Below are 24,807 nucleotides of genomic sequence, written 5' to 3' on the forward strand. Positions count from 1 at the left end.
AAGGTAGAAAATGTTAAAAAGAGGCCAAATTACACTCTGGTATCATAGTTTTAAAAAATAGATTCATCTCTAATGCAAATATATGAACTAAATAAGTGTCACATTTATTATACATGCATTTATATCTCTACTGAATAATAATGTGAACATTGACACTCCTACCTAGTTGTTACAGTTTTGGAAGGATTTGCTGAAAGACGCTGATTTATTATTTTCACAGAAAATGCTGGGATGAATCAAGTGCTGACCTAAGAACTGCCACACTGTGTGCATCCCAAGCGTGAAGTCCCTGTCTCTGGAGAAATAGACCAAAAGAGCTCACAATCCACAATGAGATCACCACATAGAAACAGGGGTCAGTTTTCAAGGGTTGAATCCTAGGTGGGACCAATCAACACTCCTAAAAGTATGGCTCACCCACCTGGACCAGAGGCTCCTTGTGAGCTGGGATGGCATGTCATTCACTGTTGTGCCCCCAGCACAACCTGGACCAAGGTGCTCCTTCCCAGCCTGTTCAGAAACATTCTATCCTTCCCCCTCAGACCTTGAGCAACTTTCCTGTTGACTCACTTCTTTCCTACCTTTTCTACTTTCTAGCTCTTCCAAATGTTATGCTCAATATTACCTCTGGAAGGGAAGGACTGTGCTGGTTTTGTTCTTTGTAGTATCCGTAGTGTCCAACCCTAAGAAAATGGATGTCGTTGACAACTGGTTCTGTGTCTATCTGAACACTTTTAGGAAGGAAGGATTTGAGATGGTCCCATACATCCATCTTAAGACAATTCTGAATGACAAACCCTTCTTGAGAAATCTCAGACGTGTGAGTGTCTTATGGGTGGGGTAAGGATGAATGTAGAATTCTGCTTCCTAGAAGCATATTTTCTATTATATTTGAGCAAAAACGTGACTCACTATTTTTCTTCCCTTTAGAGCTCTACGAGAATAACCATAAGCCTCATCCCCAATATTCGGTTAACAGATGATAAATAACGTGTCCCCAACTTCCCAGTATGGTTCAGATTAGATATGGCCAATTTTCTGCACAGCCCCTCACATTAACTTCTACCCAACTACCTCACCACCCTCGTATTTCGTATTTTTATAATTCCACTACCTGAGTCCAGCTCTATTGCTTACTAACAATATTGGATAGGTTATTTAACCACTCTGATCACCAGTCTTTAGCTGTAAAATGAGGACAATGCCACTTAACTCAGACTTGAGGATTAAAATCCAGTACACAGAACTCAAATTGTGGTTATCACGTAAATTCAGTACATAAAAATATGTACACAAAGTATTTTGATTCCTTGTGTAATTTTTTAAGTTGCCTCTCAGAGACAGGCCACTGGCTACCATATTAGAGAGAACAGAACTAGTACAGGAAGGAGAAGGAAACCGAGAAAGAGTGGACTAACTGCTCATGTCCCTTATAGAGAAAAGAATATCCATTGGTATTAGATGACCAACATTTCTGAAGGAGAAAAATAAGCAGGAAAATATATTAATGGGCAAACACCTTGAGGAGATTCTCAAAAGAAACCAGCATGGTTGAATAAAGTCCTGTCAGACCAGTCTAATCTTCTCTGACGAAGGAAAAGATCGGGTAGATTTCAAACTTTGAATTCTGATCTTGGAGCATACTTCCCTACAAAGGTAAAATCCATCTATCAAATAACAATTATGGAGACATGAAGCTGATTGGAGAGCGGCGCCCTCAGTGTGGTTGACTCTGTCTTAACTGAGGGCCATGACAACCGCGCTCCAGACTCGAGTCATGCAGGAATTAGAACCACGTCTAGCAAAATCACATGATTTTATTCATCTGAATCTTGCCTTTGTGTTGTCTGAACTATATCTGATTACACACTCCCTTTTACACACTTACATCTTACACACAAGAATGAGAAAAGCAGAAAAAATAAGGATACATCTTACATATACACAAAGGTCTCAAGTTAGGAAAATATGACCCCTTTCTAAATCAGAAGGAAACCCCCCCCCCAAAAAAAAAACCACGAGGTTTAGGTTTTTTCCAATTACCAAGCCTTCAGAATATAAAAGAGCACAAAAAGTACAATTAAGGGTATGTAATACAAGGTTCTTTTGTGTGTTTACCCACATTGACATTAACAAGTAAGTAAAAAGTTAAAATTAATTTCTAAAACTAAACTACAATCTTAGCTACCAAGGATTTACTTTATAATTCTCTATTTACAGGCCAACCTAGTGTTGCTGAAGTGTCAAGCTGTTATTGTTGGTCAGAAACATTCTTGTCCTCTGTGTGGCTGTTTTTCCGTGGCTGGCGTGGGGGGAAAGGGCGGGTACACAGAGCTGTATCAGCAAAGCTCTTGGCCTTGTAGCTGTGGAAGGGTTCATACAAGAGGAAGGCAAATACTCATTATTGTGAGATCTACGAGGAATAGGTCCACCTTTGCAAAAAGATACATTAGGAATACTAAATTAGAAATTATTCACCACAACAATGTCCCCCTCCTTACTCACATTCTATACAGAAAAACTTTCCATCGTTCCTAGGAGCTACAGTTAATGGGAGAACAGACTTGGACTCAAAATAAGGACAAGCTTTCATAAATGAAACAAGATTTTTTTAAAGGGCTGAGTAACAGGTCAACTAAAAAGAGTATATAAATGCATAGTGTTATTACTAACCATTCAAGCTGTCCAAAAATGTAAAATTCTGCCTGAAAAGTTCTGCATGTCCCATTACTAAATGAGTTCAAGTAGTTCCCCTAAGGGCAATGGCAGAGGGAATCCCCACACCAGATGTTTTGATGAGATTTCAAAAGTTCCTTCCAACGCCAAAGGGATGATCATACCAGAACCTAACTTGCTACTCCAAATCTATCCATTGTTTTTGTGAATTACGCATACACGTTTGTGGCTTGTTCTGATTGTGTTCTGAGAGAATTCCAAAACAAAAACAAAAACAAATCATTTTTAATGAGAACTTGAATACAGATATCTGTTCTTTAAACAATTAAAAAATTCCTTGTAAATGGGCAAAAAAAGAGTTCTTTAAGAAAATCCAAGTAGTATAATAAGGTGCGTAAGCTTTGTTAAGGAGGGACGCAAGAGTTTATTAACTCTGTGACCTTGGACAGGGTAATTAGCCTCTTGGAGTCTCATTTCATCTGCCAAATAAGGATCGTGATCCAGTGGGTTTGTTAGGAGGACTGTATGAGTTAATACGCCAAACTCCTAGGGTTCAGTGTCTGCCCGACAAGTGATATCCACTATTATTGCTGTTCTTGAAACAGAGTAAAACAAAGACTTTGTAATGCTCATTTGTGGAAGTACTGAACACCTTGAAAAGAAGAATTATCATCCTGGACTTACAGGAATTTTTCTTTCAGAGTATTTTTCATTAAAAATCTTCCTTGGAGGGGCGCCTGGGTAGCGCAGTCGTTAAAGCGTCTGCCTTCGGCTCAGGGCGTGATCCCGGCGTTCCGGGATCGAGTCCCACATCGGGCTCCTCTGCTGGGAGCCTGCTTCTTCCTCTCTCACTCGCCTGCTGTGTTCCCTCTCTCACTGGCTGTCTCTCTGTCACCTAAATAAATAAAATCTTAAAAAAAAAAAAAAAATCTTCCTTGGAAAGAATGACATGACACAGGGAGATAGAACCCTTCTTTTCAGCTAGAATGTTAGACAGTGTTATTTATTGTTGAAATGAAGCCTTTTGAGTCATGTTCCTGGGAAAACGATGGGTGGTTTGGGCATGAGTGCAGGGATAACCTATGGTGAAGAGGTCTGTTAGGAATGATCATTCTGAGATCATTCAGGTTCCCAAGGACAAGCACTTATCACAGAGCACCTCTCATGCCAAGACAGAAAATGTAGGAAAAAATTAATAATGACACATGAAAATCTCTCAGCATAATTCTAACCTGTCAGGTACACAAGCGGAACGACCATCCAGAGTATTCTTTTGTTAAATACTAAGCTTTCCCAAAGAAAATGAAGAGTTGCAAACTTTTACACACACATGTGTGGGCACGGACACACACACACACACACACACACACACACACCCCGATAGTATATAATCAGAATGTTCTTCAACTCCCTAGAAAACACCATACACATTTAAAGTATGTCAGTGTTCTCTGGAAACGGAACAGTCAGACGTATAATGCATAATATCAGGAGCTCTCAAACACCAGAAGAATTTAGCAGAAGGGGGAGCTTCATATGTTAAAATATAAAGTTTTCCCTGAGGCAGAAGAATAAACGCCAGATTTCTTCAGATCTCCAGAAATGTCCAATTGGTTGTGTTTAGATTTTCTCAAAGCCCATCTGCAGAGGACTATTATTCCTTAACCAAGTTTGATGTCCTTGCTTTGGTAATCAAGCAGCCTACCTTCAGGTTTCAAAACATCCTTTTACCTCCTAGTCCCAACTTCTCAGAACACTCCCCACTTCTTATTCAAACCAGGAGCTGATAAAACGAGTCACTTTTCTCCCCTCGATACCCAGAATGCTGTTAGCAGTTGGAATAAGCCTAACCACCCGCCTCTTCAATGAGCCTTTTACAGCAGTTGATAGACTTGATTCCAGCGCATCTAGCAGTGAGTCCACAGAAGATTTAAGGAAATACAGAGAAACACTCTAATAAAACTGAGGAGAAAAACATTCTTCACTCTGATTGAGCTGGGAGCAAACGAGAGGTGCTCTAGTCCCACACTTCATGTTACTGATGAGGAAATGAGCTGCACACACCCAGCTTGTTAAAGGCAGAGCTAAAAGTAAAACCTAACACCCAACAGTTCAGTTTTTACTAACACACATGCATACATGGACGCACACACGCACGCACACACACACTCGATTTCACTTGAATTTCTTCCTCTTGTTTGATAAAGAGTGAAACCACTAAAAATTATTGTGAAAAACTGGTTTCACAGTTGACTGATTTAATTCCAGGGGAGAGGAAGGGATAGCTCAAGGCACCATGATTACCGGACTCCCATCTAGTCAGGCGCATTCATGGCGGACGTGGGAGTACAGGAGATCCCTGAGGGAGAAAGTACAGGAAAAGAAAAACAAACATCCTATGATTTAACCATGATTCAGCCATGGGAAAAGCCTCTATTTATGGAGTGGGGGAGGATGAATAGCATTAATTGCCACCTTGGGCTTCTTCCCCAAAGTACTCTAGGACTGGTTTTTCAAGCATAAAGGAACCAGACAAGCTATAGCAGCCCACAGCACGTTTTCTCACCTCCCATATCTCTGCCTCACACCCTTCCCACCCAAGACTAGCTCCTGGTCCCTGGTCTACATTTGGAATGCACACTAGGGCAGGGTTTTGGTAGAAGAGGGAAAGGAGGTGGTGCACAAGAAGACAAAAGCTATGGCAAGACTACGGCTCTGGTGTTTCTCTCTCAGTCTGCACTTGCCCAACTTTTAGGAGAGAGTTGACTAATGCTCAGCTGGGTCTCACCTTTAGTACTGATCCTAGCTTTATTTTTTCATCCCTCTGCCACTCAAATGAGTCGCCCATCTGGAGCTACCACATCAGCTCCCCGTTCAACAAAACCTTGCATTCACACGTTACTAGGGTTCTGGGTCAAAACCAATGGTTTTTGTTTTTCTTCATCCTTCTACATCTCTCCAGCAGGTTTGGCATGGTTGACTTTATGAAGATTTCTGAAGTTAAACTAGGCCTGAAAGAATGGTTAGAATCTGTCCCACCATATTCCAGAAAGTGAAAATAACATCAATAACTCTTTTTATGGATGTCAGCTATTCATGTATCACCTTCAGTTTTTCCCAAATTACATATTTAACATTTCATTTAAATTGATCCTTTAAAAAACTTGAATATTTACTTTAGTCTCAGTCTAAGCCATAAAAATCTGTCAAATCATGATTTGAAGTACATGTGCATTTTTCTGGTTTACATTAAACTTAAATATATAACTAAACATTCTTGAAGTGTATTCATATACCACCCAAAATCATCTCAAGTGTCATCCGTGAGAAGCATCAACTTTGGGAAACACTGAATTAATCAAAGCATGCTGTGGGGCACACATGACAGACTTTCCAGAAAAAAAGAATGACATTAAACAATGTCAGGTGGAATGTCTTAGGTCAAATTATGCAGACCTTAGACATGGCAAAAAGTTTAAAAAATAAGAATCGATAGAAAGTGGGAATGAAATTAAAGCAATGCTTAAATTCATCTGCTAGGCATACACAGGCTACACCAAAGGTCAGAAGGCCTACATTTGGGAAGGCTGGAAAGCGGTTACAAATAATAACCATGCCAGCTAGTGAGAGCCTGGGGTAAAGGGATGGACTCCAGGTAGGAAAGGCTGAAGAGTTGTACTTAGAGGAGCAGTCAGAGGGAGAGGAAAGGAATTCTGGGGGAGGAGGCAAGGTCAAAGATGGCTGCAGGCTCTCGCAGGAGGGACTGCTAATGCTGTGGGAATGACATGGGGAATTTGAGGGAAGACATTAAAAATGTCCAATAAGCATTTGGTGATACGGTTCGTGACCTCGGGTAGAGACAGGATTGTAGTGATTTGGAGTCACCAGCAGAGATTTGACAAGTTCAGGAAATCGATGTGTACCCCAAGACCCAAAGTAAGGAACGGTGCAGTTCTGCTTAGGAAACCAAGCCTCACCAGCTGAGGAGGCGGTTGTTAATCTGCAACAACAAAAGTCTATACCAGAGCAGCTTCCTCAACCTCGGAACGACTTAGAAACACTGGGGAACTTTAAGAATTACTGGGATCTGGACCCCACCTCAAACCAATTAAATACGGAACTCTGGGGCTGCAGCATTAATACTTTTATGGAGATTCTGAGAAGTATGGAAAATTCTAGAAATACGAAAAACCTTAAGCCAGACCTCTTAATCCTGCTCTGTGAGAAGCAACCGTTTTCTAGAGAGCTTTCTACATACATGAAATAAAGGACCTGAATATATTTACAGAGATTTTATCTGCATAGGATTTCAGTTATTTTCCTTTACTCTGAAATTTTTATGACTTTTCCCCCCCATTTTATTCACATATTAGTTGCTTCAGTTAGGAGGACCATTCAGAGTGTACAGTCTAGGCCGTCTCTTAACAAGAAAAAAAATGGTATTAATCTATGTGCACATTGCCAGGGTCTATCTCAGCTGTCAATATATTTTTTTTAATAGATTTTATTTGACAGAGAGTGAGAGAGCACAAGCAGGGGGAGCAGGAGAGGGAGAAACAAGCTCCCTGCTGAGGAGAGAGCCTGATGAGGGACTCGATCCCAGGATGCTGGGATCGTGACCTGAGCCGAAGGCAGATGCTTAACTAACTGAGCCACCCAGGCGCCCCTCAGTTGTAAATACTTCTGAAGTTGCCCCGCCTCATAAGAGATTTTTTCCTTTATATTTTAATGTTTTCTTTATACCTATTTAAATGTTGCCCACACCTAGTGCTTTCAGAAATGTTCTTAACTAAGGAAATCTTACTCATTTTCAAAGCTTTTAAAATAAAAAATAAAGCAATGAAAAGTTCAAACCATTTTTTTCAGGTTCCCCCCCCCCCCCCCCAGATTATCTCACACTGGATAGGAAAGGAATAACTTTCCAAAAGATGTCCATCCTGAATTCGGCTTTGCTCATCAAGGGAAATAACTGTACCTCTGTTCCTGCATTTGCCCTGAGTAATGATACTTGATACTCACCTGCAATATTTTCTTAGATGTGCATTTGAATGGGTAGAGGTAATTTACTCAAATTATCATATGTACAGATAAGGCTAGGATATTGGAAATTTAGCCTTGTTATTCACCCACTTATTAGAACAACTTGTCCCAGATCATTAAAATCATTTTTCTTTTCTGTACACATTAAGTCATGTTAAGGATTTAACACTTTTGAAAATGGCTTTGCTAGGCAACAATGAGGATAACGTCTTACATTTACATAGGTCTTACTATGTGGCAAGGTGAGGAACAGAGTCCAAGGTAACTTAAATAACCTAAGATCACAGAACTTGTCGTAAAGAATAAATAGCCTATTATGAAATTCTAAATTAACTGGGAGACAATTCACTAAGAAATCAATGTGTAGGAAAGTCATGTATATCCTAGAATATCAGAAATGTTCTCTTGGAGATCATGGTTTTTTTTATATCATGAATTCTTTTAAATGTGTCCCTAGCCTCTCTCCCTTAGCATCTATGGAACAAGTTGGGTGCAGCTTCCACACACAAGCCCTTCAAATATTGAAAACAGTGATTATGTTCCCTGGTAAGCTCTCTCCTTTGCCAGCCAAACAACCCCATTCATTGACTTGTTCCTCTGGAGACCCCCTCCTCCTGGTTGCTCTCCCCTGAACTCCTAAGGATGTTTACATCTCTTTCTGAATTTTGTGCTCTGCAGAAGCAGACGTGCTATTGAGTGAAGTCCAATCAAAACTGACAGGGAGAAAAATATCACCTGCCTCATTTTGGATACTCTTCATGCACATTTCCTGTTGGGATTCTTCATATTGAAGTCCCATTCTGGATTCGCTGCTAATGTGCTCTGTGAATGACCGCAAGTTTCCTCTCACAGGTGCTGAAGCCAAGCCACATGGCCCACTCATATGCTTATAAATTGTTTGTTTCTTTTTACAGGCATTAGAAAACATTTAAGTCCTTTAACTCACTGTATGAGTAGCCTAGACATGGCAAGAGAAAAAAACACATGGAACCAAACTCTACATAAAATTCACTGAAGAAACCATAATACCAGTTGTCAAATACTTAAGCCTTAAAGTTTATCCTATTTGAAGATTTCAGAAAGCTTTTATGATTATTTTTATAGCAAAAGGATACTTTCAAGTGCTTTTTGTCTCCCTAGAGGATTCTAAAGTCATCATTGGGGTACCCTTACGAAATTGACAAAACCAAGCCGTATTCTCTAGAAACATGTCCTTTATTATAAAGACTGGTTTTCATTTGATTGGGGGAGGGTAACTGGTATTTTTAATCATTTCATCAGGAAGCAAAATTCACACTACATTTTACATGTAGACAGGGATTTGGCAGGATGAATAGAAGAATGGAAGTTTGTCCAAGCAGGAGCCAAGCCTTCACAATCTCCAACAGCAGCTCAAACTGTTTGAATACTGTGTGGGCAGAACAGAAGCCTGTGGGATGGCAATGGGTCAGAGCTGCTTAACAAAGAGAGTGGAAATGGCCAAAGTTGAAATAGGAGCCAAAAGAAAAGACAAAGAAGGAGAAGTAGCGTATTGAGGTGAGGAAAGTAATAGTTGTCAAAATGATGAAGTTACAGAGTCAAGAGTTAGGAAGTGATGGGACGTAATAGAGGATGATTTACAGAAGAGGTAAAGTAGTTCACAGAAAATGGTTTGAGTAGAACAGAACAATCAAGGGCACAGTAGCTAAAAACCCATTTCCCAGGAGAAGAATTTTTAATACAGATATTTTCTAATATTGGCTTGATATGAAATTAGGAAATGCTTTACTTTCAGGAATCCTGGCTAAGTGTGCCAAAGAGAAGGTCCTATGTCAAGAAGAAAGCAAGATTTCTCAACTTTGGCAGGACATTAGAATCATCTGCGAAGCTTTAAAAAAGTGGTTTAAATTGTGTTTCATTTCATTTATAGTCTTTAAACTTAAAACAAAAACAAAAAGCAAAAAAAAAACAAAAACAAAAAACAAAACCCCCAAGACAGTAATGCTTTCTTTTCAGTTTAAAGTTTAACAGGGAGTCATTACTAGACCTACAGAAAATTACCTCTCTAGTTTTATTAAATTTTTCTTGAGGGTTTGAACCTTAAGGCATTTTCCTTCCCTTGCAACTTCCTTGTAATTTTCATTTTGAATGTTTTATGATGTCACAGTGAACTGCTCCTTCAGTATTTCTATACTGAATCAACAGTTTGATTCCCTATTCAAATGATGTCCCCCTTGAGAAAGACATACTAATTTCAAGATCTGCATGGCTAAACAGTGTCAAGTTCAAACTTCCCACCACTATCAACAGATTGTGGAAAAGAGAAAAATACTGATTAAAATACTAAAATGAAATTACTGGTTGCTTGGCAAAGCATGACTTTCAGAGAAAAATAAGATGCTTTGCATGAAAATATTCCTGTTCAAACATATTTTTAAGAAACTTCCACCTTTGTTGCCGTACGACTGATGATCTAGAATTCACATGTTTCCTGAACTAAATCTAAATATCAAAGTTTCCTCTGCGATTCTAAGACTGAGAGAAAATTGTCTTTAGAATATTCCTGTTTTCAAAAAAAAAGGGACAAAAGACCAGGAATTCTATTTTCTTATATCTACAGTACATTTTTAAAGTTTTTCCTTTGATACTTGTGAAACTCCCCCCAGGTGTATGACAATAATTTCTGATTCGTTGATATTGAATGTTGACCTAAAAGTTAAAAATAAATACATTTCAACATTGTAGTGTAGCAAAAAGGGGAACTATTACAGAATTGTGGTATAAAAATAGCAAAAAAATTTCAGCCTAATGGGTGTGAAACATGTAATTGTTTTCTGTATCACTAAGGTTTGCTGAACTGTCCCTCCCTTCACTTTACACTACATACATTGGTAGTTTATGTATCCCTGGTGACTTTTAAAAAAACAGGTTTGACCAGTTTCATTCAGCGGAGTATTTACTTTTATCCCCCAAAGATGAGCTCTCGCTTTTCTCACAAGAATTTGATCATGACACATCTCTTGGCTTTTGTGTTTTTATCTCTGACTGGGTCATCACAGTACTTCTCGAAACCCAACTCTCCTTCCTTCAAGTAGCACATCTTCCATGATAGCTTTCCAAGCAGCAAGCTCACCTTTCTCCTCTCTGAGAATCCAGAAACCACAGCCAATGAAAAAGAAAAAATGGAAAAGGGGCTTCACTGGTGTGCTAGACATAGTCGACCTCTTACATTCATCACGGCAATCAGATTTAATGACAACCCAAGGGTTGTCGAGGAGCTAGCGCCTTGGGAAGGAAACGGGAGCTCAGATTCACTGCGGGTTGACTGTGTGCAGGTACGTGCCCCATGTCTTAATCTCCATACCTCTCCACCGGATACCATGCCTGAAAGGATGGCTTTACGGCATGTCTTACTGAGCACTCCTTCATGAACCAGGAGGCTACCTTGATCCGCTGCAGGAAAGAAAGGGTACATATACCCTAAACCATGGTCGTTGGCAAACTTCCTCAAAACTCACTTGGTCACTATAGGATCATACCACATAGCAAAACAGTTACTACAAATGGTTATAGCATAAGCATGTTTCTACAGCACAATTCTTAGAATCAGGCTTTGCCAGTCCTGCAGATATGTTTTTCTATGTCAAAAGTAAACTTAAAACATCTGCTTTAAAATCCTTCCAGACGAAAGTATCATCTATCCTACTCCATAGTTGTTCCTTGTACAAATCTGAGAGAGTTAACAGATACAAGAGAGCTAATGCACGTGCAAACCATTCATACTCTCTGAATCTTATACCCTACAGCCTTACGTTAAATTTACATTTTATTGTATTGTCCTTAACTTCTCAAAACACCCCTAAGAAACCATCTTTGAAAGCCATTGCCATAATATCTATAATGTGTTAAGGTTGATAGCTCCAGTAGTCCGTGCACCAGTCATAAAAAGTTCCCATGCGATTCAAGGTTGGAAGACATTCCTTCTGCGAAAGTAGTTCCTTCTCCCCTTATATTCCTCTTTCTAGTTAGGAAACTGGGCAACCTGGAGATAAGCTTGAAGCTGAGTCAAAGAAACCATAATGCTTATTTTTGCAGAGAGATTTTTCCTTGGCCTCAATTTTCTATTTATATTTAGCCAAGTTGTTTAAAGTTATCTGGAATTACAAATTCCGTTATATCCCATGTTAGGACAGAGGAGTCTGAACATATGTAAATTTAATAAATAAAGGCTAAGCACTTACCAGGTTTATATAACTGAAGTATCTGTTTATGTCTGACAATCTTATGAAAGTAAATATTCTAAAATGCAAACCTAGGTCACTCCTTGATTACAAGTCCTTCCATGAATAGCATGGAGGACATCAGGAGAAGGAACGGAAAAATGAAGGGGGCGGAAATCAGAGAGGGAGACAAACCATGAGAGACTATGGACTCCAGGAAACAAACTGAGGGTTTCAGAGGGGAAGGGGTGGGGGCATGGGTTAGCCCCGTGATGGGTATTAAGGAGGGCACGAATTGCAATGAGCACTGGCTGTTACACGCAAACTACAAATCAGGGAACACTACATCAAAAACTAATGATGTACTGTATGGTGGTTAACATAACATTAAAAAAAAAACAAGTCCTTCCATGTCTGCCACAGGTTTCTGAATAAAGTCAAAGTTCTTAATGTCCAAGTTCTGAAGTCCAAGTTCCTCAGGCCACTGGATGCACATACTTCCTGTTAGCTCTTAGTCCCTGCCCTCTAAAGAAAGTTCTACCTCCTGCAGGCTTGTTTTGGGTCCTTTGGGATATCGAATCCAGTGGTTAGCCAAAGAAAGGACCAGAGAAGGATAAAGACTCGAAGACTTAAGAAAACAATAAGGAGACGAGAAAGGAGGTGGGTGGGAATGGGGGGCGTTGGGGAGTGAGGGGGAAAGAAGAGATAGATGAAGGTTGATGCCAGGAAATAATTGGAGAATGAGAGATGCAAGGCCAGTCTTGAGGTGTTCAAAAATAGGAATTGGGGGCTTTAGTGTTCTTTTGAGAAACACAAGTAGAAATCAGAACTGCTTAATGCCCTTCTGTGATTAGACTAAGCTTTTTCACATGGCACTCCATAAAGAAACTGCGCTGTGTGGGACCCTGGGTCTCTGGGTTCTGTTCACACCACACGAGTAAAACGCACAAACCTTCTATTAACGTGGCTGCCAGGACTTCCCCTGAGCTCCCCCCTATACATACCCTGGCTCTGAGAGTTGCCCACCGTTTATAGAACCCATGTTTTTCTTGCATCAGTCTCTGCACTTCTCAAACAGAGCATTCACTGTCACCCCTCTTTTATACTAGGCTGAAGCCTACAGCTTCCTCAAAATCAGTTTAAATATTCATCCTTTGGGAACCTTCCTTCCCACCCCGTCTATACTCTCAGGTCTGAGAGATGCATACATAGAGAAAACTCATGTCTGCTCCATCGGTCTATTTACTTCAGTTTCTCCCATCACACCAAGCTTACCCATGAGGGTAAGACCATGAGAGCAAGAAAATGAACAACATTTAAGGTGAAAGCAGAAGGAAAAAACCAAAAAACATGGCATCAAGAACTCAGAATGGTTACAAAATTAAGCCTTCTTCCACAGAATACACTAGCAGAAAACGACCCATGCAGAGGTTTTCTGGTATAAAGTAAAATGGGGTTTATACCACCATCAAGGCTTTGAAGATGTAAGGGTCATATGAGATCTCCAAGAAAGTATCTTACTTCCTAAGCAAACTCCCAAAGATGCGGATGAGAGTGAACACAGAGGCTGCTTTGATTAAATATCTGGAATTTTATAACTGATCTGAAATACATAAAGACAACCCATAAAGAAATACATAAAAATATTAAAAAAGACTTTCAGACAAGATGGTGGCATGGTAGCAGCCACCCAAAATCCTTCCCAGAAACTCCGCTAAATCCTGAAGGAAAAATAAGAATAGGAAAAAATCCTACCTTGGAGTTCACATTGGTCAAACTCCAGAGGCAGTTAGTGAATCTGATTAACTTCAACAGCGAGAGTTTGTACAGGATATCAGATGGCTCTCAGAATCGTTAGAAAACTGAATCAACAGTTGAGTTTTCAGAAATGACGGAGAATCGCACAGCAGAACAGAGCCCGGAAGAAAGCGCGGCTTTGTCATCAGGCACCTACCTGCAGAACTTGGAAGCTGACACCCCCTAACCAGGAAGCCGCCACAAAACTCAATTTGCCAGCAGAAGCCGGAACAGCCAGCAGCTCCCTCCTCTCTTCCAAATGACGGGCAAGTGCGTCCGAATGAGACGCCTAAGTCCCGCTGAGAACTCTAGCTGAGAGAGTAGCTGGGACAGGTGTTTATTTTTTCAGCTCTTGCATACAGAAAGGCACACTAGAAACAGGGGGAAAGAGATCCTGAAGTTCAGTCCCCCAGACCACACACAAGCATGTGGGTGCACCTCAACATAGCAGGGCAAAAGCCTCAAGGATTTTTGCTGCGTATAATGAAAGCTCAAAGGGCTCAATACATGCCTAATTGCCCTTCCCCAAGAGTAGTAATGGGACACAGGGAAGAACTAAGGAAAGCCCAGGGGGAGAAACAAACAAATACTTCTAAATCAGAGGTGATAGGGCTAGAGGTGAGGCTGGCACTTCCCCACTTGGCTTCCTGTCACCAGCACAAACAAGGGCCAGGATACCTCATTCAGAGGGGAGCCCTGCTCATACCAAATAAAAACCTGCAATGGGAGTTTTTCTGATCTTGTTTTTCACCAACGTAGCAGAATTTTCCAACTGGAAATACACTCTCCCAGAGTAGAAGAGCATTCCATATTTCTACCACAAGGTCGGGCTGGCTCTGGGAGCATTCTGCTGCTGGGTTATAGGAAACGCGGCCTCAGGCCTTACCGTAGCAGTCCCAAGGAACCAGTAGATGTACTTATCTTCCTCCACACACTCCTCAGACTGATAAATTAATGAAAATTTAACAGAATTCAGTTAAACACCTTCACTTCTAAAAGGAAAAGCCCTGTAAACACTATTTGGAGGAAACAGGAGTCAGCAGCAGATCTGCTCCAGCTCGGTAGTGAACACACAGGGGGAAGCGGCCAAACCGAGACGGGGAGATGAAGGTCAATCATTTACATCACCCGCAGTGAAATTAAAGAGAATTAATGGGATCAAAGACACAGAGAAAATACACAAGACCGGAGATAAAAAGAACACTAACGTGAAGTGAAAAAAACAAACAATGTAATAGTATAGTGACATTTTAAATGGCACTAGAAACAGCAAAGATCAGATCCAACTACAGAAAGTCAACTGCAGGGAATCTTTCACAGTTAGATTAAAAAGATAACAGCAAATGAAGTCGGGAAAATGTATGAAAGACAGCCTAGATATTTAAGGTGTGAATATTAGTTTAATAAATGTTTTTGAACACCTTTGTACCTGGCTTAAAACAAAATGTAGTACATACCAAGAAGATTTTCCTACACTAAGGAAAGATTCAAGCAGATAGAAAAGGCTCACAATCTATTAAGAAAAGTAACAAAATAATGAACGCTGGGTTATATCATGGGGAGATATTGGTGCAGGGGGAAGGGTGGGGGGCAGCCTTTTTTTTTTTTTTTTTTTTAAGATTTTTACTTATTTATTTGAGATAGAGTGAGAGCAAGTGAGGAGAGAGAAAGAGCGCGCAAGCTTTGGGGAGGGGAAGAGGGAGGGGGAGGTGCAGGCTCCCCACTGAGCAGGGAGTCTGCAGACAGACGGCCTGGATCCCAGGAGCCTGGGGTCATGACCTCAGACAAAGGCAGATGCTTAACCGACTGAGCCACCCAGACACCCCATCCCTGAGCTTTTTAATGAACACAACAGATACAAGAAACAATGCGGCAATTAGTATGAAAATTTCAGGGAAAAAGTTGTGAGCCAAGAATGTAGAATCTAAAAAAACAGAAAGAACAACAAAAACCAGAAGCAGACTCAAATACAGAGAACTGGTGTTTGTCAGAGGGGCGGGGGTGAGGGATGGGCAAAATAGGTAAAGGGCATTAAGAGTACAAACTTCAGTTACAAAGTAAATAAGTCACAGGGGTAAAGAGTATAGCATAGAGTCTATAGTCAATAACATTGTAATAATGCCTGGTGACAGATGGTAACCACTTATCTTAGTGAGTTTCCTGTAAATGTATAGAAAGGTCAAATCACTGTGTTGTACACTTGCAACTAATAGGACATTGTATGTCAATTACACTTAAAAGAATTCTATGGTACCGAAATGAGTTATTCACATGCAAAGGCAAAAATATTCCCAGATATACTTCCTCAAATTTTTTGCATACTACTCTTGCAATCTTCCTGAAAAAGAGATACTTAAATATTTCAGTCAACCCACCAACACAGCAAGATATAGATTTCAAAAATAAACTGTGATATTAAAAAGAGGCAAGTCAGAGAACACTTCTCTAAAAAACTAGTTCCAAACGTGGAGCTTTTGTAGCCACATAGGAGTATGGGGGTGCGCGATCCTTTTCTTTTCAGTAAACTGAATATCCTTAAGGATATTTTCAACCTATTCCTCATCCTGAGCAGGTTGGCATTCACCTTCGTACTTGCCACGTCCTGAATACATAGTTGCCACCAGGACAGACATCACTCCGTACACATCTGTGAAGGATAAGCGAGTGGAAGAAACCTTTCTGATATACGGGTTTCTCTTTTTAATCAGAAATTCTTGGGGTCCCCAGGTGTCTCAGTCATGAGCATCTGACTTCTGACATCTCAGCATTTCCCTGACTCCCCACCCTCACCCTTCCCTCAGGCAGCACCAAAACGAAATCACCACTTATTTAAGAACTTCAGACATTGAGCTGACGCGGTTTGTCAGTTTTTCACAAATACCACAAGCAGGTGAGCTTTCTAGGGAGGAGGAGGTGGCATAGAGTGGGAAAGAAGAGGAAACATTGACTGCCTTCAGCACAGATGACCCATCAAGCTGAAAGTTTTGGAGAACACAAACAGAAGCCTTCTAGAAAGTGGACTTCTTTCCCAGCTGACTTCTGTTAAACAGGGTAATTTTCTGGAGAAAACACCACCCTGACCCTCTCACCCCCCTCCCCTGCCTTGAGCCCTTAAAAACCATCTGTTTATGCATCAGGAGCCTGACCCAAGGTTTATTCTTCTCTCTTTCCACTGCATGAAAACTCAGTGAGTATGTCCCAAGGGCAGCCCAGGAGCTCAATCACTTCCCTGTCTAGCACGGTCAGCAACTTTTGAGTTCCTCATTTTCCCTGAAAACTACTGCCTCCTGCTTCTCGAGGTTTTTCACCACGTGTGGAACAACTCTCCTTCTTTTCTACAAGATGGAACAAGACAGAAAGGGAAACAAAACTCCAAACTCACCAAAGCATTCCAGCTCATTTCTGCCAAGCCTTTGCACCCTGACGTCCCCACGTGCTTCCCCCCCCCCCCCCGTACCTGCTGTTTTTTAGCTTTGCTGATTTTCCATGTGTTCTGCCTCCCATCGGACCACTTCAGTTGTTGAGAATGTCAGTCTCTGGTGGAGATAAAGGAAATGCAGGGTGCACGGGTTCTATAGATGGTAAGGAGCCTTCCTCTGGGAACACTTCCCTCCACCTTCAGAAACTTGGTTCCCTCATGGCTCCACCATTTTCCAGCATTTGCCACACCTGCTCCAGGAGCCTCCCCAGCTCCTTCCCCTTCCTTTGCAGCTCATACACTGCCCCTTCCACCAATGAGCAACTGCTAGAAGAGGTCATCCAGGGGATGGGACCACCGGGTGACCTACAACCTGAACGCAGTCAGTGGGAGGCTCCTAACTCCCTCCCCTGTCCTTGAAATGCACGTTTTACCCACCATTCCAACGTTTCAAGGAAGTGGTCTTCAGAGAGCAATGTGTCGTTGAGACTATCTGAAGAGTATAGGCCACCGAACGATGTTAAAGCCTCTAGATAAACTTTTAAGATTCGGAAGGAGCCAGTGGAGATCTACTCCTGTTGCAGCCAGCCCGACAATCTTCCTCTGTGAGTTTCCTTGCTTATTACCAGTCTCGTGCTCTCCCCGCCTTGCCCTGCGTTAAAAGGGACCAGTTTGTGAACCAGCAGCAACTGTTGCAGTTTCTTCACCTGGTGGCGCCGAGGGGACCAGCGAGCAGGAAAGCAACACACAGGACTCCCAGAGCCACCAGCTGGGAGAAATGAACCAGACCATAGACAAATGGAGAGAAAGAATAGGACCTTCCCCGTACAAGTGTGGGGGACACGGATATGAGAAGCATGCCATCCCCCCCTGCCCGCTGAAGCCAGGGCCTGGTACTCGACCTCCTGCCAAGCCTTGCCCGGGTCGCAACAGCCCCTTGTTCCATTCCTCAAACACCTGTTAAGAGCCCTCCACAGCAGTAATCTGCACCTAGGCCTGGATGGGGTAGGAGTGGCAGGCGGTTCTTCTAAGACAGTGGTTCTCATACCTTAGTAGACAGGAGCATCGCCTGGAGGACTTGTTGAGCCTGACGGCCGAACCCACCCCTAAAGTTTCTGATAAAATAGGTCTGGGTAGGGGCCCAGGATTTGCATTTCTAACAAGCTTCCAGGTGATGCTGTTGCGCTGATGAAGAGAACACACTTTGAGAACCACTGCTCTAGGCTACCCTGGCTTCTTTTGCCTTCCTGTCTTCCTCCTTCCAGATTCTAAGCACCTTTCATTGTCAGGAAATGACAGCTTTCTGCAAACCAACATAATTCCAAAAGGGGGCGGAGCCTATCCAAGCACTGCTTCCTGAAATTCAAGTAGGGTTTCCCTCCTCCTCCCTCCTAATGAAGTTTTTTTTAAACCAGGAAATACTTCAAGGATCAAGTGGTCAGATCTTTTCTTTGACTAAAAAGGAAAAAGAATCAGTCACACACAATAAGTGGCAAAGCCAGAAATGAATTCCAATGTTTTAATTTCAAGTTAATCTTTCCCACTATACCATATTTCCTTGGTCTCTAATTCATCTTCCACCATCTCTAATCTACTCCTTTCCCAGCCAGTCAAGCCAAAGAATGAATTCTTACCCAGCGCAGCCTGTCTCAAAAAGCCCAATTTCCCAAAACAACTTTGAGTCCCATTTTCTTTCTCATTGGACTGCCATGGGTTCTTCAAAGAGAAAAAGAAGAAAAGAAAGAAACTGTAAAAATTATGTAAGAGGAAAGTAGCAGGAATAGCTGGTTAGTGCCATTCCACCTTACAAATTCCAGGATTTTCAGCGTGAAGCCCGCCTAGTTACTCACTAGTTCTCAATTTTGGCTCCCCAGTTGGGGAGGTTTTAAGCTTCTGCCCCCCCACCCCCCATACCCAGACCAATTAAATCGGAATCTCTGAGCAGGGAACCCAGACGGCAGGACTGTTAAGGTTCCCAGGTGCTCCCAGGGTGTAGAACCACTGCTCTAACGAGCCATGGGTCAGTCCTCACAGATGCTCACGGCTGCTCAGCCGCGGGGCAAGCTTTCTGGGCAGGAGACAGCTGGGTGAGAAAGGGCCGTTCCTTGGCAACGATGTGAACGGTTAAGCAGCCACCTAGTAGAGAATAAAGTCACTAAAATTTTAAAATAAAGCCTCTAATTTTATTGGATCAAACTTTGCTTCTGGAGTTTTTTTCTCCTTTCGTTTCATAAAATTATAGAGCTAAAGCACGCTCGTGGGATCCGCACTGCTCAGCATTAAGGGTGGTTGTCACGCGTTTTCTTAACAGCCTTCGGTGACCCTGTGGGGCTAAAGTAAACTAAATTATGTTTGCTCCCTCCGTGGGTCTGCTAAGCCGCTGCCTGACCCATTGGCTCTTCTTTTCTACTCCCCCAGCCCAGCTCCTCTCCTATCGAGTCCTACCTGAGGGATCACCTGCACGGAAGAAACCTGGGAAGGCTTTCTAAGAGAAGCAAAGCTAGCATTTACCTATTACCACCTCAAAAAACAAACCGCTTGTATGTTATTGGCTGGCCAGGACCCGGACAGTAGAAAAGAAGTGGGAAAGCAGTTCACAGGCAGGAGAAACACAGAGGTAAGACACATTAACGTATGTTCCGGATCCCCATGATACTGCTCTGGGATCACGCAAATACATTGCTGAGAATTTCTCTTTGATTCCAGGTAAGCAACTAAGACTTTAACTCAGATGCGTCTTTATAAATGAGTTAGAGGCAGCACGATGTAATGAAGATAGCAGGAGGTGACATCAGATTCAAATCTGATCTCTGTCACTAATTAGCCCTATTTATGTCCACAGGAGAAGTTTTTCAATCTCCCTTAGTCTCAACCTACTCACCTGTAAAATAGGGATGATAATATCTCCCTCACAACGTTGTTTTAAAGACTAGTGCTCTTGTATATAAGTACTTAGTATGGTGGATGGAAATAATAGGCATTTAATAAATAATTGTGGCAACAAGAGGAATAATCATATCAATCATATTTGCAGTTGTTATTGTTAGCGGTTGTTCTCGGCACATATCAACAGAGAAATTGTTAGCTTGTAACCCAAATCAAAAGCTCTCACCTTAGGGGCACCTGGGCGGCTCAGTCAGTTAAGGGTCCAACTGTTGGGTTTCGGCTCAGGTCGTGATCTTGTGGTCATAGGATGGGCTCCCCCTTTCCCTCCTCCTCTGCTCCTCCTCTGCTCTTCCCCTGCTTTCTCTCTCTCTCTCTCTCTCTCTCTCTCAAATAAATGAAATCTTTTTAAGAAAAAGTTCTCACTTTATTGTTCTTAGGTATTTATTTTGCGAAAACTTGACATGAGAAATATTCCTAGGCATGCAACCAAAGCTTAAAGTTATTTCAAACAAAATTCCTTTAATCAAGTTCTTCTAATTTCTAGTTCTAAGGTACTGGAATGACAACACTTCTCAGCCCTCAAATCAATGAGACCAGGTTAACCAAATGGTCTCTGGTTTTAGAAGCAATGAGAAAACAAGAGATCATCATTCTATAAAGAATACAGGTTACAGAAATGGAGAAATGAGGGTAAAAATGAAAGATCTTGAAATCAAGAGAGACGTCTTGCCAGATGTATGAAGAAATAACTCATTCCTTAGCAGAGTATTTATTAAGGAAAATAATGACCAAACACAATCTTGGCAAGAAAAACCTACTAGTTGTGAGTGTATTGGGCAAATTACGAAGAGATGCATAAATTATTTTCTAGATCAAAGGAAACTATTAAATACCTGTGTGGCCTTAGGAATGTTTCTTAATCTCCCTGAGCATCAGTTTCCTCACCAGTAAAATTGTGATGATGATAATAAGGTGTTTTGTGTGTGGAATTAATGAGCTGGGGTAGACATAAAGCACTTCATACAGTGCCTATTGCTGTGCTGTCTATCGTTTTTACCTCTGAAGCTAGGATTAAGGTGATTTAGCAGAAGAATTGGAAGACCTATCAGAAAATAATGATTTAGCAGAAGAATTGGAAGACCTCTCAGAAAATAATGATTTGGCTAAGTTCCATACCTGAGCCTCCACAAGATTAGAGTGAGGTTTCCGGGGTATCACATGGGATCCTCACTTATTCTCAGTTTGTCAAGCAGGAATTACTAAACGTAGGAAGGTGCCCAACAGGAGTTTGGGGTTTTAATCAAGCAGGCTAGTTAAGGGATGACACCTCTTGCCACTTTTATTTTTCCTACAAAAGTTTTATCAGAAAGCTGTGTTAACAAATAATATTTAATTTCTAACAGTGGGATATTCCTTTCTAATTGGTTACCAAGGTAGCCTTGTCGTATCTCTGAACAACATTTGGGGAATGTGTGGCAAGTAAAGGGGAAGAAGCACAGAAAGAATATGCTAGAATGGAGTTTGCCTGTATGGGGCACTCATCCTTAGGCAAGGACACAGCAGACTTTGCAAAGAGCATGGCAAACCTCTCTTTCTTATTCATTTATCATCAAATATTTCTTAAGCCCTCAGGACCAGCAAGCAGCCCAAAATTTCATTGGTTTATCCTACATGATTTAGTTCTCATACACAAAGTCTGATCGGGTGTTCCTGGTCAGCAGCTTTCATTCAAGTGAGGTCAAAATCCCACAAATTTCCATTAGTGACTCTGTTTTGTCCTCGAACCTCTTCAGAATCTTCTGCTGGGTGCTCTACCCTCAGCCAGATGACAGGCAAAAAGAAAGAGACCTTGGAAAATGGAGTGCCTGACACTTAACCACCTCAGCTCAGAATAGAAACACATCACTTCTGTCCAAAATATGTTGGCAAGATCTAGTTACATGGTCCCACTTAGATGCAAGAGAAGCTGGGGACAGTAGCTAGGTAGCCACTTCCCAGAAATAATTCCATGCTATGGAATGGGAGTGTGATTCTGTGTTGCTCAGTGAGCTATCACTGCCATAAGCACCCAGGTGCTGAGGATAGACCAAATTAAAAAGATAAAAATCCCTTTCATCATGGAATGTAGAGTATAGTTCATTCCTACTCTGATAAGAGACTCCCTTCTAAAGTCTCCGTGCACTAAATTGCCTTTTATCAATTTTACCCTCATCTCTGTCTACGCTGTAGAACTACAGGTCCCAGAATCCCTTTCTAGTATCATTCAGGGTTGGATTCTACCAATAAGGCATTCACAAAGATTTTTAAAAGAAGCCATTTTTCTCAGCAGCAGCTGTTTGCAGACCGATGAGATCATTGTTGGCAGTACTCCTTAGCTTTCAGCGCTTCTCCCAGGAATCACTTGCTATAAGCAAGCAGCTGAGATCATCAGCAGAAGCTTCCAGTGGCTCCAGCCATCCTCCTGAGAATAACCCACTTCAGTAATCCATGCCACTAGGATCATTCATAGTGGCTCTCCTACAATCCTTTCAAATTTGCTGAAAAATAAGCTTCCAGACCTCTCCCACGGCAATTCCAATGCTTTGAATTAATTTTCTTCCTACCCAAAATACTAGAGTGACTTTTGTTTTCTGCCAAAATCTGAACACACTCAGGATTAAAATGTTCAGTACACTTACTCAGTAATTAAAGAAATATTTCCCAGTGCCTGTTGCATGCTAGGTGCTATGCTAGGTAGTAGAGAATACAATCTGACAAGCTAGTAGATTAACTTCTGCCTTCATTGTGCCTATTTGTAATTAACTCAGTCAAAAACACATAAAACATAGTAAACCAGTAACTATATATGTATACATATGTGTGTGTGTTCCAACAAGTTGGAAAGGAAGAGAGAAAATCAAGAGTAACTCAATGCTGCTTTACTCAACAAAAGAAATTTGGCAAAATCCTTGGAAGTATGTGACTAATTAAATATCTTTAATGCCTCTGGATTGTAATGATATGACATATCACAATGGGGGTCACAATTTGTCAAGGTCCCAATAAGTATTTTCCAAAGGCAAGAAATTCTACTTTATTTAAGTACAGGACAAAATATTGCTCAAGTATTTAAGTCATCAGTAAAATGGAAAACAATTGGCTACAAATGCAGTTTTTTAAAAACATCTGTAAATGTTGGAATTTTACAGTAAAATTCATTAGAGAAGCAGGATCCAGTAAAGAAGAATAGATCGTTGTTCTGGGTAATTCTTATCAAGAAAATATAGTGCCTGTGCTCTTCCCACATATTAATTTGTCAGCCAATGGTTAAAATACTTACTTTGTATTCCATATACTAATCTAGGTTAGAGAAAGACCATCAATATTCACTATTGGGATGTGTAATAATTGTATGAAAATTATAAAGTATAACTATGATGTGCCCTTTTTTCCTTCAGTGTCAGTACTAATGTGAACATACCTAACAATAATTAATATTCTATTAGTGGCTTGTAAGTAGAAAAAAAATCCTAGGTAGGAAACCATCAGGCTCCATCCTCACCACAACTGAGACAAACAAAATGTTTATAAGAATCTGCTTAGCTCTTCATATCTATTCAGTATTCAGAAATAGGACTCTTAATTTACCTGTTTCCATCCCTGAATAAAATCAGGGAGATCTCTTGTAAGCTCTGTTCAGTACTGCAAGGCTGAGCATCTGACTAGCCTAGTTGCTTGCCCTATAATATTAATGCTTAGAATCAGAGACCAGGCTTGTTCTTTATAAACAAGATTCTACCATACATTTATTCGCCCCACAAATGTTGAACACATAATGGGTGTTGGGCCCTGCAGATATAATCAAAGATGACATATATGATTCTTATCCTGATTGAATTTGGGGGTGAGTGATGAAGTTACAGAGAGGAGGTAGAATGTACATGGAAGGAAGTGCAAGGGCAACTAATTCAAACTTGACAGTTTTGAGACCACTTCCTAGAAGAAATGTCTTTTAACCACAACGTAAATGATTCTTTAAAAAGTTATCCTGACACGGAAGAGAGGTAAAATTATCTGGCAGAAGAAACAATGTTGAGAAACCGGAAGTGATAGAGACCATGGCAGATATTCTGTTGGAGGAACTAGAAAGAGTTCAGTGTAGCTGGATTTTAAATGATAGTGTTGAGCAATGAGGTCAGAGAATTTTAGAGTAGATTTTATAGGAACTGGTAGACCACATTGGCGAATTTGAACTTTAAGAGCAATTTGGAACTTTTGAAAGGTATAAACCAGGGGAACAGCAGGCTCAATTTTGGAAATTCCGTTCTGGCTGCCATGTGGAGAATGGAAAGGAGGAGAGAAAGATGGAAGGAGGAGCCATAAAAACGATTATTGCCATAATTCAAATATGAAAGTATGGTAGTTAAATCTATGGCATTGAGTTTCTCTCTGGATTTACTGACTACTATCATGTTTCATTTAGAATTGATTTCTGACTTACTCCTCACAGTCCCTTCTAGATGTTAAAGTTCTACTCCAAGTCAGTCTTAAGAGCTGCACTTCTACAGGATACCAAATATACTTGAAAATAATTGATTGCCAGGGTGGCCCTCTACTGATTACCTTGATCACGTGTTTTCCAACTGCGGTATGCTATACTCACCTACTGGGAAATGTAGTTCTTTTCTACCACTGATCTTTCCCTAGATAACTCCTACCTAACTACTTCCTATTTTCTGATGCTGAGACCTTTCAATTTGCTGTCTTTCCTCTGTGAAAGTGGGTTCTTCCCCATGGCTTTCCCATGTTGTC

The 24,807-nt window shown here is 41.1% G+C and overlaps 1 long non-coding RNA gene across 1 annotated transcript; it reads right to left on the reverse strand.

Annotated features, from left to right (window-relative positions):
* Positions 1-1,768: 1,768 nt before the first annotated feature.
* Positions 1,769-18,218, reverse strand: LOC148109041 (uncharacterized). The gene is made up of 4 exons (XR_015726430.1): positions 18,179-18,218; positions 17,170-17,248; positions 3,361-3,586; positions 1,769-2,363 (listed from the first exon to the last, which is right to left on the reverse strand). It is a non-coding gene; the product is annotated as an uncharacterized LOC148109041 (long non-coding RNA).
* Between the last annotated feature and the right edge of the window lie 6,589 nt (positions 18,219-24,807).

This window comes from Ursus americanus, chromosome 13 (genome assembly GCF_024610735.1).
Source record: "Ursus americanus isolate L20-20 chromosome 13, mUrsAme1.1.p, whole genome shotgun sequence".
In the NCBI taxonomy this organism is placed as follows: Eukaryota; Metazoa; Chordata; class Mammalia; order Carnivora; family Ursidae; genus Ursus; species Ursus americanus.